The sequence below is a fragment of the Dreissena polymorpha genome, chromosome 12, assembly GCF_020536995.1.
Source record: "Dreissena polymorpha isolate Duluth1 chromosome 12, UMN_Dpol_1.0, whole genome shotgun sequence".
NCBI lineage: Eukaryota > Metazoa > Mollusca > Bivalvia > Myida > Dreissenidae > Dreissena > Dreissena polymorpha.
In genome coordinates this window covers 9,088,599-9,100,688 of record NC_068366.1, presented here as the reverse complement: position 1 = coordinate 9,100,688, position 12,090 = coordinate 9,088,599, and the positions used below count along the sequence as shown (strand labels likewise).

Sequence of the window (12,090 nt, the reverse complement as noted above, 5' to 3'; positions counted from 1 at the left end):
TTTTGATTGAAGTATTGAGATAGGTCCCTTCACCTTTAAAAAGAATAAATAGATAGGCGGTGTGCATTCGCTTGGCGGTGCGCTAGTTTCAACATTAAGTTAATGTTGATTGTGAAAGTTCATTCCTAGCGTTTTAGACCCATCAGCTGTCAAAATAATTTTTTCAATACAATTTTAAGATTTGGAGTTTTTCAGAGATCGAATTCTCATTACTGTATATTTTGATCAGTTGCGGTTCAGTCGTGATATTTTGCTTAAGTTCTGAAGGGCTCCACTAATGCTTAAATGACTTTGCTGATCCATAATAGAAAAAATTGCTTAATTGTATTGGCCTTTATATAATGGGATAGTATTTCTATGCATAAAATACACAAGGGACACAAAGTGGATTGCCATTGTTTATAATGATATTATTTATATCTTTGTAAAATACCTTTATCCAATGAATTAACTGTGGTCCAAAATTGAGGTGTTTTAAACAATATATGATACAAGAGCGATTAAAGCTTTCACATGCTTTTTCTGCACAGAATAACAACCCAGGTTTACTGTCAATTACAAGATATATTGGTCTTTCATGAAACCAGTTTGGGCATAACTTAGTATTTGGTTCAAGACTTGTTTCAAACAGTAAGCTATACACTTAGTTGCAATTTTGCAATCGATATTTAATAAACTGGTTGGTCGCCAGTTTGAAATGTAATCCAAGTTTATATCAGGCTTTGCAATAAGTGTTATGATGTCCTGTTTTTGTAGAGCAGTTCGTTTGCCCTTGTCAAAAGAATAATTTATTGATCTGGTATAGTATTCTTCTAATGTTGGCCAAAATATTTTATAAAATTCAACAGTAAGTCAGTCGGAGCCAGGGCTTTTATTATTCGCTATTCATTATCATACACATCCACATTCATAACCCGTAAGTTTTCCTTCACAATTTGATTTGTTTTAGATTTCTCTTAGATTATTCAAATGTGCTGCGAAGCAATCCGAAGCATTTTCTTCAATGTGATTTTGTTTATCCAGGGATAATAATAGTTTGCGTCTGCTTCTAATATTATGCCTTTATCTTTTAATACTGTGTTATCTACAATCAGTTTACTGAATAGTTTTCTTTTCGGCTTACCTTTTGCTGAATTCTTTTTATTTCCTTCGACTTGAATATATTTTTATCTTAAAATATATCCATTCATCTTTTTGTCATATACTTGTTCTAGTTCTTGTTGTTTATTTTTTATTTTTTGTGTTATATGCTTCTGTTAAGTTAGTAGAATTACATTTTATTAAATTGTGTTATAGTTTTTTAATTTCAGCAATTAGTATTTATTTTTCCTTTTTCGATTGTTAATGCTTTATTGAACACTATTTTATTGTTTCATTACGAATCGAACTTGTATTTTATTAGTTCCCATACTGTGTTTGTATTACACTTTTTATTTAAATGTGTTATGTCGTTGATACTTTGTTAGATTTCGTTTTGGTCTTCGACATCTAGTGAAATGAAATTGTTTATTTTAACGTATCCACTTCCTTTTCATAAAAGTAAATAATCTATATTTAACTGTACACGAGTGTCATCCGTTTCATATCCAGGTTTAGTTTTACATTTTGATATAAGATAACATTAGTCATAAGATATCAAGAAAAAGTCAAGCCTGTAATGTACAGTTAAAATGCCAAGTGCATTGGGTTCTGTCTGAGTTTAGTTCATTGAGTTTTGTGATGGCCATTAAGTCATTAAGAAGTTTTCTGCATTTTGAATGGTATTATAATTCCCGTGTTTCTTATTAAGTCCCGTGAAGACGGAATTAAAATCTCCACCTATTATACAATTTTTATCAGCATTTGACAATAAACAGTAATTTAGTTTTTCAAAAACATATGCGTCATCTTTATTTGACCCGTGAATGTTAATAAGTGTGATGTTAGTATCTTGAATTTTAATGTCTACAGCTAGTAAGCTTCCTTTAGTAATTTCAGTGAAGTTAGATAGTTCCAGGTCACTATTTGGGTGAAAATATAACTCTACCGCTCAGGCCAGTCATGTTTCCATTTTTGAAAATTAGATCCAGTTAAATGTGTCTCTTGTAACATGAATATCGAGTAATTTAAGCCTTTTAGCCATTTAAACACTTGTAATATTTTATGTTTGTTACCTTAACCGCTCATTTTCAACGTTAATATTATAGTTTCCATTTATGTGTTGGATAGCCCATGTTAAAGCGTGTATTTTTAATCAAGTCTGAATATATTTTTTGTGTCAACTGTTATTTTAATAGTATGGTTATCTGTGTCATTCACAAAATGGATGTGTAATTATTTACATTTTGTAGACAGATAAATAACGTTTTAAGTGGTAAATGGAGTTTTAAAGCGACTATTGTATGCATATGATATAATTAACAAATCAATTAAAAATATTAACGATTGAGCATATTAAAGAGTAAGGATTTAAAAGCATTTGTCTGTGATAACTACTGCACGAGTTTCAGTAATGTGTTAAATGTTATATTTTAATTAGGCATAGAACAAGAGCTATCATTTAGATTAATTAAAAACAACATAATACAAATGATAGACTTCACGTTTGAAAAGCAAAATATTTTGATTCTGCTGTACAAATTACATGTATGTTTTACAGTTTACCTGCAGTTTTTATTATACACATAAAAAGTAGCATTTGAATGAACAACAATTATACAATGATAAATACCAAATTTGTGTGCATTAGTTATGTGCGGACTTGATTCTTTTAAACAATGACACGCATAATGTTATACATATATACATACATTTAAAAACAAGTTACACGTTACATATTAGTGTAAAGGACAATACAGCGTTGTGTATAATATTACCTTAGTATTGTATTACATTACATAGTTAATTTAGACATTTCAATAAAAGTAATTCCGATACTACTAACGTACACATGCACAAACAACTGTCAATGACTTTATATTCAATGTATGTATTTATATATTTCCTTGTGTCCATTAACGTAAACACACGTGGCATGTTCATATTCATGTTTAGGTACATAACGAATAGTAATACAAGTAAATTTTAATTTGTATAAAATTTGTTCAAAGTTTTAAATACTATTAAATAAACAAGATTTTGTATATCACGTTTATTAATACTGTTTGCCTTTGTGTGTTATGATTTTATTGAAACTTGTTAATAATTGTACGTGATTTTATCATATATGTTGATTCAAATGTCTAGATTTGCAAATTCTGCACAGTTTAAATGCAATAAAAATCACTATACACATAGCGGTAACGAAAACACTATGGATTCGTAAATAAACATACCATGGCAGGCAATAATGTACATACGGGGAAAAGAAAACATGTTGTCGATAAACGTTTCTGTCCATTCTCTTAGTACTTTATCAGCTATTTTGAATTTACACTTGTGTTCGATTGTATAGTACTATGTAACTGAGGATTTCAAGACAATAAATTGTACTTCAATGAGTGCACCATCTTCCTTCGTTAATCATTGTTATTCATACCTAATGAGCATGCTAAATTAAACATGTAATTATAATAGAAACATACATTAGCAATAAATTGACATGTTTTCAATGCATATGTATAAGTAATAATCGAGGCACACTGGCGTTAGTCAATAGCATATATAAATGTAAAAAAAATATTTATAGCGTGATATAAAAATGCGTTTACTTCATTTTGAATACCATTCTCTAAATTTTCGGAACACATGGGGAATAATTTATATAAAAACGTCCATGTATTAATTAAATAAATAGAATGCTGATTGATTACGTAGCTGAGACTTATTGCATGCAGATCAGAATCAAGAGCAAAGTGAAGTGACGCTAAATATTTTTACAATGGATGCTGCTGCATCGGAATCAACAGCTATCAGTGAAAAAGTGAAATCCTCTTTATTTTATGCTTTCCAGTGGTTTATAGAGAAATATCAGTGAAATAAAATATATATTTTACTGTTGTTAATACTAAAAAATAACAATGAAAATATCGGTATTTTTCACTGTTTTACTGTGAAATGACGTCATATTTTCGTCGAAATGACGTCATAAATCAAGCGAAACTATCCAGTTCAACTCTTTAACAATATAAATAAACGGTGAAAAAAGCATAAAATAAAAGAAAAAATTGTTGGATTAGATGGAATATCGATTTTATTTCACGAGTGATCATGTAATATAATATGTTCACGCGTGGCGCATGTAAACGTGAGTAGTCGTAGGCAAATCACGCGTTAGAAGTCGAATGGCGAAATAGATCAAGCGAACTGTTGTAATGGTGCTTTAATATTAGTATATGTTTTATGTAATAGAAAATATACGAATATTCAGAAAAATTGCTAGTCTTTGAAAAAAGCAACTGTTTATTGTTTAATTGTGAAATTAAAGCTGCAAGTGTACCGAAATGTGGCTTAAGTGCGATCTAAATCAGTTTAAATTAATTGTAAAAATCCCATGTAAACGGTTTGTTTTAACAATTTGCAGATTTAATCAATTAATGTGTATAAGCTTTCAATTAAATATTATATCGATATTTCATGTAATTTTTATTAATATACATACATATTTCGCACTCGAAAATTACAAACCAACATGAAGACACATGTATCGATATGCATTTTTTAATGCATTCCACATCATCCGGAACGGAACTTAAAACTAATCGTATTTATTGAAAAGAATACAGCTCGTGGTATATTAAAGACCATTGTTATGCTGAAAATCAAATGTATAAACCAAGTATCACAAACACGTATCCGTGTAAAGTATACTGGTATGAACATTGAGATTATACTTATCTGCTTACGGCTACCTGGTATTTATAGTTGCCAATTACTGTTTCGACTTAAATGGTATATAATAATTATGGGCCATATATTTAATATTTTTAACTGTTTAATAAATATTTAACACGTAATATATTAACGTTTTCTTTCATTATACAATTCAAATTATATTAGTATAATAAAAGAACAATAAAACTGGTAGTTATAGTGACAATGTTCATTTTTAAGTAATGACATAGATAACCTCTGCGCGACGTGGGTTATGCTTTACACAGGGACAACTCGCGATGTTTAGCTTCCCTGAGCACGTCCGGCGTCCGGTGTCATGCGTCGTCGGCCTTAAGCCTCGTTTCTCTAGAGTCCAAATGTGTAAATTAATCTTGTGACTACTGGTCAGAGTGTTAACATCTTGAAAACCTTTGACAATGGGTAAATTGGGATAAAAAAATATGTCATATGGTCAAATCATAGAGAAACGTCGTAAACTATTCTAGAAAACTATATTTATGACTCAATCTTAATGAAACGTGGTCAAAAATGTACAATTACAGTTTACTGGCGGAGAGCAAAACTGTATCAAGTGAAGAGAAAAACTAGGCCTCTGGATAAACTGTTGTAAATGCCTTTTTGCAACTCTAAAATTCACATGTATTATTCAATCTTGGCTTCACATGGTCGAAATATTTATATTTACAATATCAAGGTTTGATCTGGTAAAGTGAGGTAAAAAAAACTTGGTACTCTGGTGAAGTTTTCAAGTATTCGATAATATTTTGTGTTTTAAATAAGTTGAATTGCACATGCTATGTGGTCTGGTTGCAATATATTTTTTAAAGTCTGGAAACGAACAACGATTTGTAAAGAATGTATTTGCTTAACGTGAGCGACATACTTAGCAAATAGCATGTTTCAAATGAAATGTGTACAGAACTTTTAAATGAACTTAAATAAACTTGTTTAAATTATACTGTATCTACTTTTTATGAAGCCTAATTCAGAGGGGATAATCACGTGATAGTCAAGATGGTGACGTCCATGCCGAGACAGTTATTTTTTGCCGTTTAATACCCTTTATTATGCTCCCCCTAAATTTTTTGGGGGAGCATATAGTCGCCGCTTCGTCTGTCCGTGCGTCCGTCCGTCCGTGCATACTTTTTGTCCGGGCTATTTCTCAGCAATTAATGACCGGAATTCAATTAAACTTTATATAAAGCTTCACAACCAACAGGAGATGTGCATATTATCAGCCGGTTCTAGTCAGATGATTTTTCACAGAGTTCTGGCCCTTTGAAATTTTCCGTTAACTGTACATATAGTGCAATTCTTGTCCGGGCTATTTCTCAGCAACTAATGACCGGAATTCAATGAAACTTTATGGGAAGCTTCACTACCAACAGGAGATGTGCATATTATCAGCCAATTATGGTCCGATGATTTTTCACAGACTTATGGCCCTTTGAAATTTTCCATTAACTGTACATATAGTGCAATTCTTGTCCGGGCGATTTCTCAGCAACTAATGACTGGAATTCAATGAAACTTATCGGAAGCTTCACTACCAAGAGGAGATTGTGCATATTATCAGCCGGTTCTGGTCGGATGATTTTTCACATACTAATGGTCCTTTGAAATTGTCCATTGTACATTTAGTGCAATTCTTGTCCGAACTATTTCTCAGCAACTTATAACGGGAATTCAACGAAACTTTACTACCAACAGGAGATGTGCATATTATCAGCCGGTTATGGTCGGATGATTTTTCACAGAGTTATGACCCTTTGAAATTTTCCATTAACTGTACATATAGTGCAATTCTTGTCCGGGCTATTTCTCAGCAGCTAATGACCGGAATTCAAGTGAAACTTTATGGGAAGCTTCACTACCAACAGGAGATGTGCATATTATTAGCCAAATCTGGTCGGATGCTTTTTCACAGACTTATGGCCCTTTGAAATTTTCCATTAACTGTACATATAGTGCAATTACTTGTCCGGGCTATTTCTCAGCAACTAATGACTGGAATTCAATGAAACTTTATGGGAAGCTACACTACCAAGAGGACATGTGCATATTATCAGCCGATTCTCGTCGGATGATTTTTCACAGAGTTATGGCCCTTTGAAATTTTCCATTGTATATATAGTGCAATTCTTGTCCGAGCTATATCTCAGAAACTTATTACGGGAATTCAATGAAACTTTATGGGAAGTTTCACTACCAACAGGAGATGTGCATATTATCAGTCGGTTATGGTCGGATGATTTTTCACAGAGTTATGGCCCTTTGAAATTTTCTATAAACTGTACATATAGTGCAATTCTTGCCCGGGCTTTTTCTCCCCAACTACTGACTGGAATTCAATGAAGCTTTATGGGAAGCTTAACTACCTTGAGAAGATGCGCATGTTATTTGTGGGTTCTGGTTAGATGATTTATTTAGAGTTATAGGTCCTTTGAAATTTTAATTTGCTAAATCATCCATCGTATTATTTTGTCCAAAGTTATGCCCCTCAAGACGGTTCCTTTTATCTGAATATATAGTGCAATATTGTGACAAAAAACCTTTGTGGAGCATCATCACCCGTCTCCGACGGTTTCTTGTTACTTTTGTTTCATTTTTAAATGACGCACACTTTCCAGCCATATCAGTAAATAGGTGATAAGCATTTATCTTGTATTGAAAGTCCCTTTATATCTCGACTTTACTAACCGCATTTGTTCAGTGGAGCTGTAATAAGCCTTATAAGGTCATCCCGCTTAAAAACTCACAGAGAGTAAAGTTGATGTAAAGCGCGAATATTAATACGAAATAATCTCTAGTAACTGTTTTGCTGATATGGCTGGAAAGTGAGCGGCATTAAAAAATACAAATAATTAAGGGTATAAAACGGCAAAAAAAACTGCCTCGGCATGGACGTCGCCATCTTGACTATCACGTGATTACACCCTCTTTAAGTGAAGTGTAGTACCAATATTAGTAGTAATTTTGAAAATATTAATTTCCCCCACTACTCAAATAAAGCAACCATCAGAACATTTTCAAGAGTTTCCATTCATCAATGCGTAATAATACAAAACAAGAAATATTTCCAGGTTGTTTATTTATAATTGTTTTCGTACATACGCGAAAGCATCGAGTCCGCAGGTGTTAAATAATATATGTATTACGTCACCTTCATACAGTCATATTATACTATTTTCTAGTGGGATGCGAATGTAGTACACAATAATACAGATTAAATCATAAACAATTGGATGTGCAGCATTATTCACATAGAGGTGTGTGGACAATTTTTGTTTTAATCATTTTCTCTTTCGATGATATACATACATGTATGTTATTTGGTACCAAAATACAATAATGGGACAGTATAGTGACTTAGTTGTAGCAAAACGGAATAGGCATTACTTCCCTTTCATTATAATTTTTTAATCAAACGCTTAGAATGCGCGGAGGAATGCACTTTTTTTGCGAAAGTTCCGCCCCCCAAGCTTTTTTCAGTTCTTAATTAACCAGGCAATTAATAATGAAATTTAATCAAGAAATAAACCTCGCCCAGTGCATACATTTCTACCAGAGTGGCAGAATTACGATATGAATATAGACTTCTATTTTTTTTTCGTGATATAGATATATAAGGAACAATTTATCTTTATCATGTTGAAGGGACGTGTTGAAAAAGAAAGTGTTATAAAATTAGATAAGAATATATACATTATATTATAACAAGTGAAATAAGCATCTCGAAAAATGTTTCAGATTTCGTTTCTGTTATGGATCATCACCAATCAAAATAAATAAGAATGACTTAAGCGATTGTAATGCATTTTGCCGATAATTTGCACAGTACATGTATTTCTAATTTGGCGTTTATAATACTATTTGAGACTCGCTCTATGAAAATTGGATCAAATGCATATGCGTCACGTGTCGTGATAGGTAAGCCTGTGTAGTCCGCACAGGCTAATATGTGACGACACTTTCTGCATAAACTTGATTATCGATAAGGAGATACTATTTTTAAACAAAAACTACATTAAAAGCAGCCAGTCTCGTCCATGATTATGGGATGACACTTTATGCAAATGAATAATACACAATTTCCCAGAAAGTGGCTCATATTTATTTAAGTTCTAAGGACATGATGGCCATGTGGTATTATGTTCGTTCTTACGTCTGGAGGTGACGGATACAAATCCCGGTTTTGGACAGTTTTTTTTTATAACTTGCTTTCTTGCATTACAATTATTTTAGATTATTCTAAATGTAACAGGTTTGTTAAGCAATAGTTTTATCGACATTATTTTCGAATACAAAAATATGTTCACATGTGCATTTAGATGTTTTCAAATTATACGCAACTATAAACACAAAACGTAATTTATTTAATTATGGTGGTTGTTTTAAAAAATGTATATACACCGGGACAAAATCTGAACAAAAGGCTCCGTATATAACCCAATTCAATGAGCATTTATACATTACTTTAATTGCCTTATGTTAACCATATGTACACTAAAAAATATTTATTTAATCTTTCTTTCATAAGATGGCCTACCACACGCTTTTACTACATATTACTAAGCTAACCCGTATTTCATTCTCCGTTATTTCAGTCATTATATTCGTTTGTTGAAACATGTTTAATGTCTTTGAAATTAAATTCTAAAACACATAGCTTTTAAACGTTACACTTGTTTTTACCAATAAAAGCCGCTCGAGGCAATTTCTTTGAATCGATGAAAACAGTTTCATTGCCTTTTCATCTTCACAAAGTTGAATATTTCTCGAAGAGCTGAATACCGAAGTACAAACTGACTTCCAAGCTTCATGGACAGTAACACAGCTAAAAATTAACATCAGATTATATCCAGACGAAGATCCGAATTGTTGGTTTTGCTACATGGTTACACGATTGCAGAATGTAAAACCGCAACTGTTATTCAAAATAACATAGTCAGAGGATTATTTTGTTCCCCTATAAAGCATTTGTAATAACAAGTTTACATGTGAAAATTGCTAAAATCCAATTTGTCCAGGAAATAATCACGCTGCGTTATTATCTACTTATGCCGAACTAGATATTAAACAAAGTTATTAAACTATATTATAGATCGCATATTTCGGAGACTTAAGACACATGACATAAAAACAGTAAAGCCCCGTCTAAATTAAACACTTTAGTCATTTGATATTTGTACTGTCATGTGATGCGCACTCTTCTCTTTAAAGAGCTTAATATATATATATAGGGAGAAAGGTGTGTGAACAACCAGATACACAGACAGACATACATATTCCCATTTGAGACTTCGGCGTGTGCGCCTACCTACGGTGCAGAACGAGGCATACATACTATGAAATCCCCATCCCCAGAAAAAGGAGGGTTCATTCACAGCTATATATCTCGCACTTACACCGCAACACATCTCGACGTGGGAACAATGTTTACATACACAGAATGGACAATGTTACACACATAGACACTTATTTACAAACATAAAACCATAGTTGAATTAGGGCAAGATCCGATAAGGATTCGAAACTACCCTCACACTATGTAAGAGACACCACGGAAATCCGTTGGATCTAGAAGATACAGTGAAATTATGAATATATTTGTGTATTAACAGGGAGATAATTATATTTCACAACAACGACATTTCCTATTTCCAGGATCTATTAATAGATACTCGTTCACAGTCGATAATTTATATATAGGGAGAAAGGTGTGTGAACAACCAGATACACAGACAGACATACATATTCCCATTTGAGACTTCGGCGTGTGCGCCTAGCTACGGTGCAGAACGAGACATACATACTATGAAATCCCCATCCCCAGAAAAAGGATGTTTCATTCACAGCTATATATCTCGCACTTACACCGCAACACATCTCGGCGTGGGAACAATTTTTACATACACAGAATGGACAATGTTACATACATAGACACTTATTTACAAACATGAAACCATAGTTGTATTAGGGCAAGATCGCCGGGTACCTTCAGGCGTCTCGGTTCTGGGCGAGTCTCTCCAGCTGCACCTATCTGCTTAGTATCTGCATTGAGGTCGCGGAGCCAGGTGTTTCTAGGCCGCCTTCTCCTTCTTTTAGCTTTGGGTTCTAAGTGAGAGATTGTCTTGTTGTATTTGATGCAGGCTTGCGAAGGAGATTGCATATCCATCGCCAACGTCTATGAAGGATGTCTTCTTCAACGAACAGCTGCTTTGTTCTTATCTATTATTATTATTTTCTTGTCTGGCCAGCGGGTCTTGAGGATCTTCCTGAGGCAAGTATTGATGAATGCATGTATTTTGTTTATGGTGGTGACAGTGGTTCTCCAGGTCTCTGCTCATAGAGGAGTATTGGCTTCACTATGGTATTGAAGAGCCTTATCTTCGTGGTGATGTCAATTTACACTGGATCCACACATGCTCTCAGCTGGTGGAAGGCTGCTCGTACCAATGCGGGTTCTGAGATCTGCATCAGTTGATGGTGACGCCCAGTCTAGCTGAGTTGTCCGCTATCATGTTTGTCTTTTTCTGCATATGTTATTGGGTGTTGGAGAGAGGGGCCAGATCATCGGCAAAGTCGAGGTCTTCCAACTGTTTCCAGAATGTCCACTGGATCCCTTTTCGCTTCTGAGCCGTCGAGGTCGCCATGATCCAGTCTATGGCCAGCAGAAACAGGAAATGCGAGTAAGCATCCTTGCCTCTCTCCGGTGCTCACTTCGAAGGCGTCGATGAGCTTTCTGTCATGCATGATTCTGCAGGTCATCTCTTCATACGACTACCTAATAATGTTGATGATATTTCCTCGCACTACGTAGTGTCTCAGAAGTCTCCCGAGTGACTCCCGTTCAAAGCTGTCGGACATCTATATACCGATGGCGATTGTGGTCCTGGTGGAGATGATGGTCTTTGGGTTTATGGCTTCCAGTTTACACTGGCTTTCACCGTCCGGTGTCATACGTTCTCCAGCTGGATTTCCACCTTGTCTCAGGTCCGTGATGTCTGTTGTTATTCTGTTTGGCGTTTTTGTAGCAATAGGTTTTCAACAGTGTAGGGAAGCTTAGCTTACGTCCAACTCTCTTACTTTTTATCTTGGGCCTGGGTCCGTCTTTGGCGGTTTTTTCAACATATAACTACACACTTTTGCTAGGTATAACGAACGAATGTATTTGAGTCGCGCTCTTTATAAACGGGGTTTAATGCATGTGGTTAAAATATCGTCCCAGATTAGCATGTGCAGTTGTAAACGACAGTTGCACGTATTCTTATAGTT

The 12,090-nt window shown here is 34.0% G+C and overlaps 1 protein-coding gene across 2 annotated transcripts in view; it reads right to left on the bottom strand.

Annotated features, from left to right (window-relative positions):
* The window catches only part of LOC127854008 (uncharacterized protein CXorf65 homolog), a 439,263-nt gene that overhangs the window by 165,945 nt on the left and 261,228 nt on the right, over positions 1-12,090 (bottom strand). Inside the window, exon 1 of one of the 2 annotated variants that reach the window (XM_052388915.1) lies at positions 9,651-9,661. The exons of the other annotated variant lie outside the window; for it this stretch is intronic. The gene's annotated coding sequence lies outside the window, so the exon portion shown is untranslated. Of the gene's footprint in view, positions 1-9,650; positions 9,662-12,090 lie in introns of those variants that run through there. 2 annotated transcript variants of the gene reach the window in all.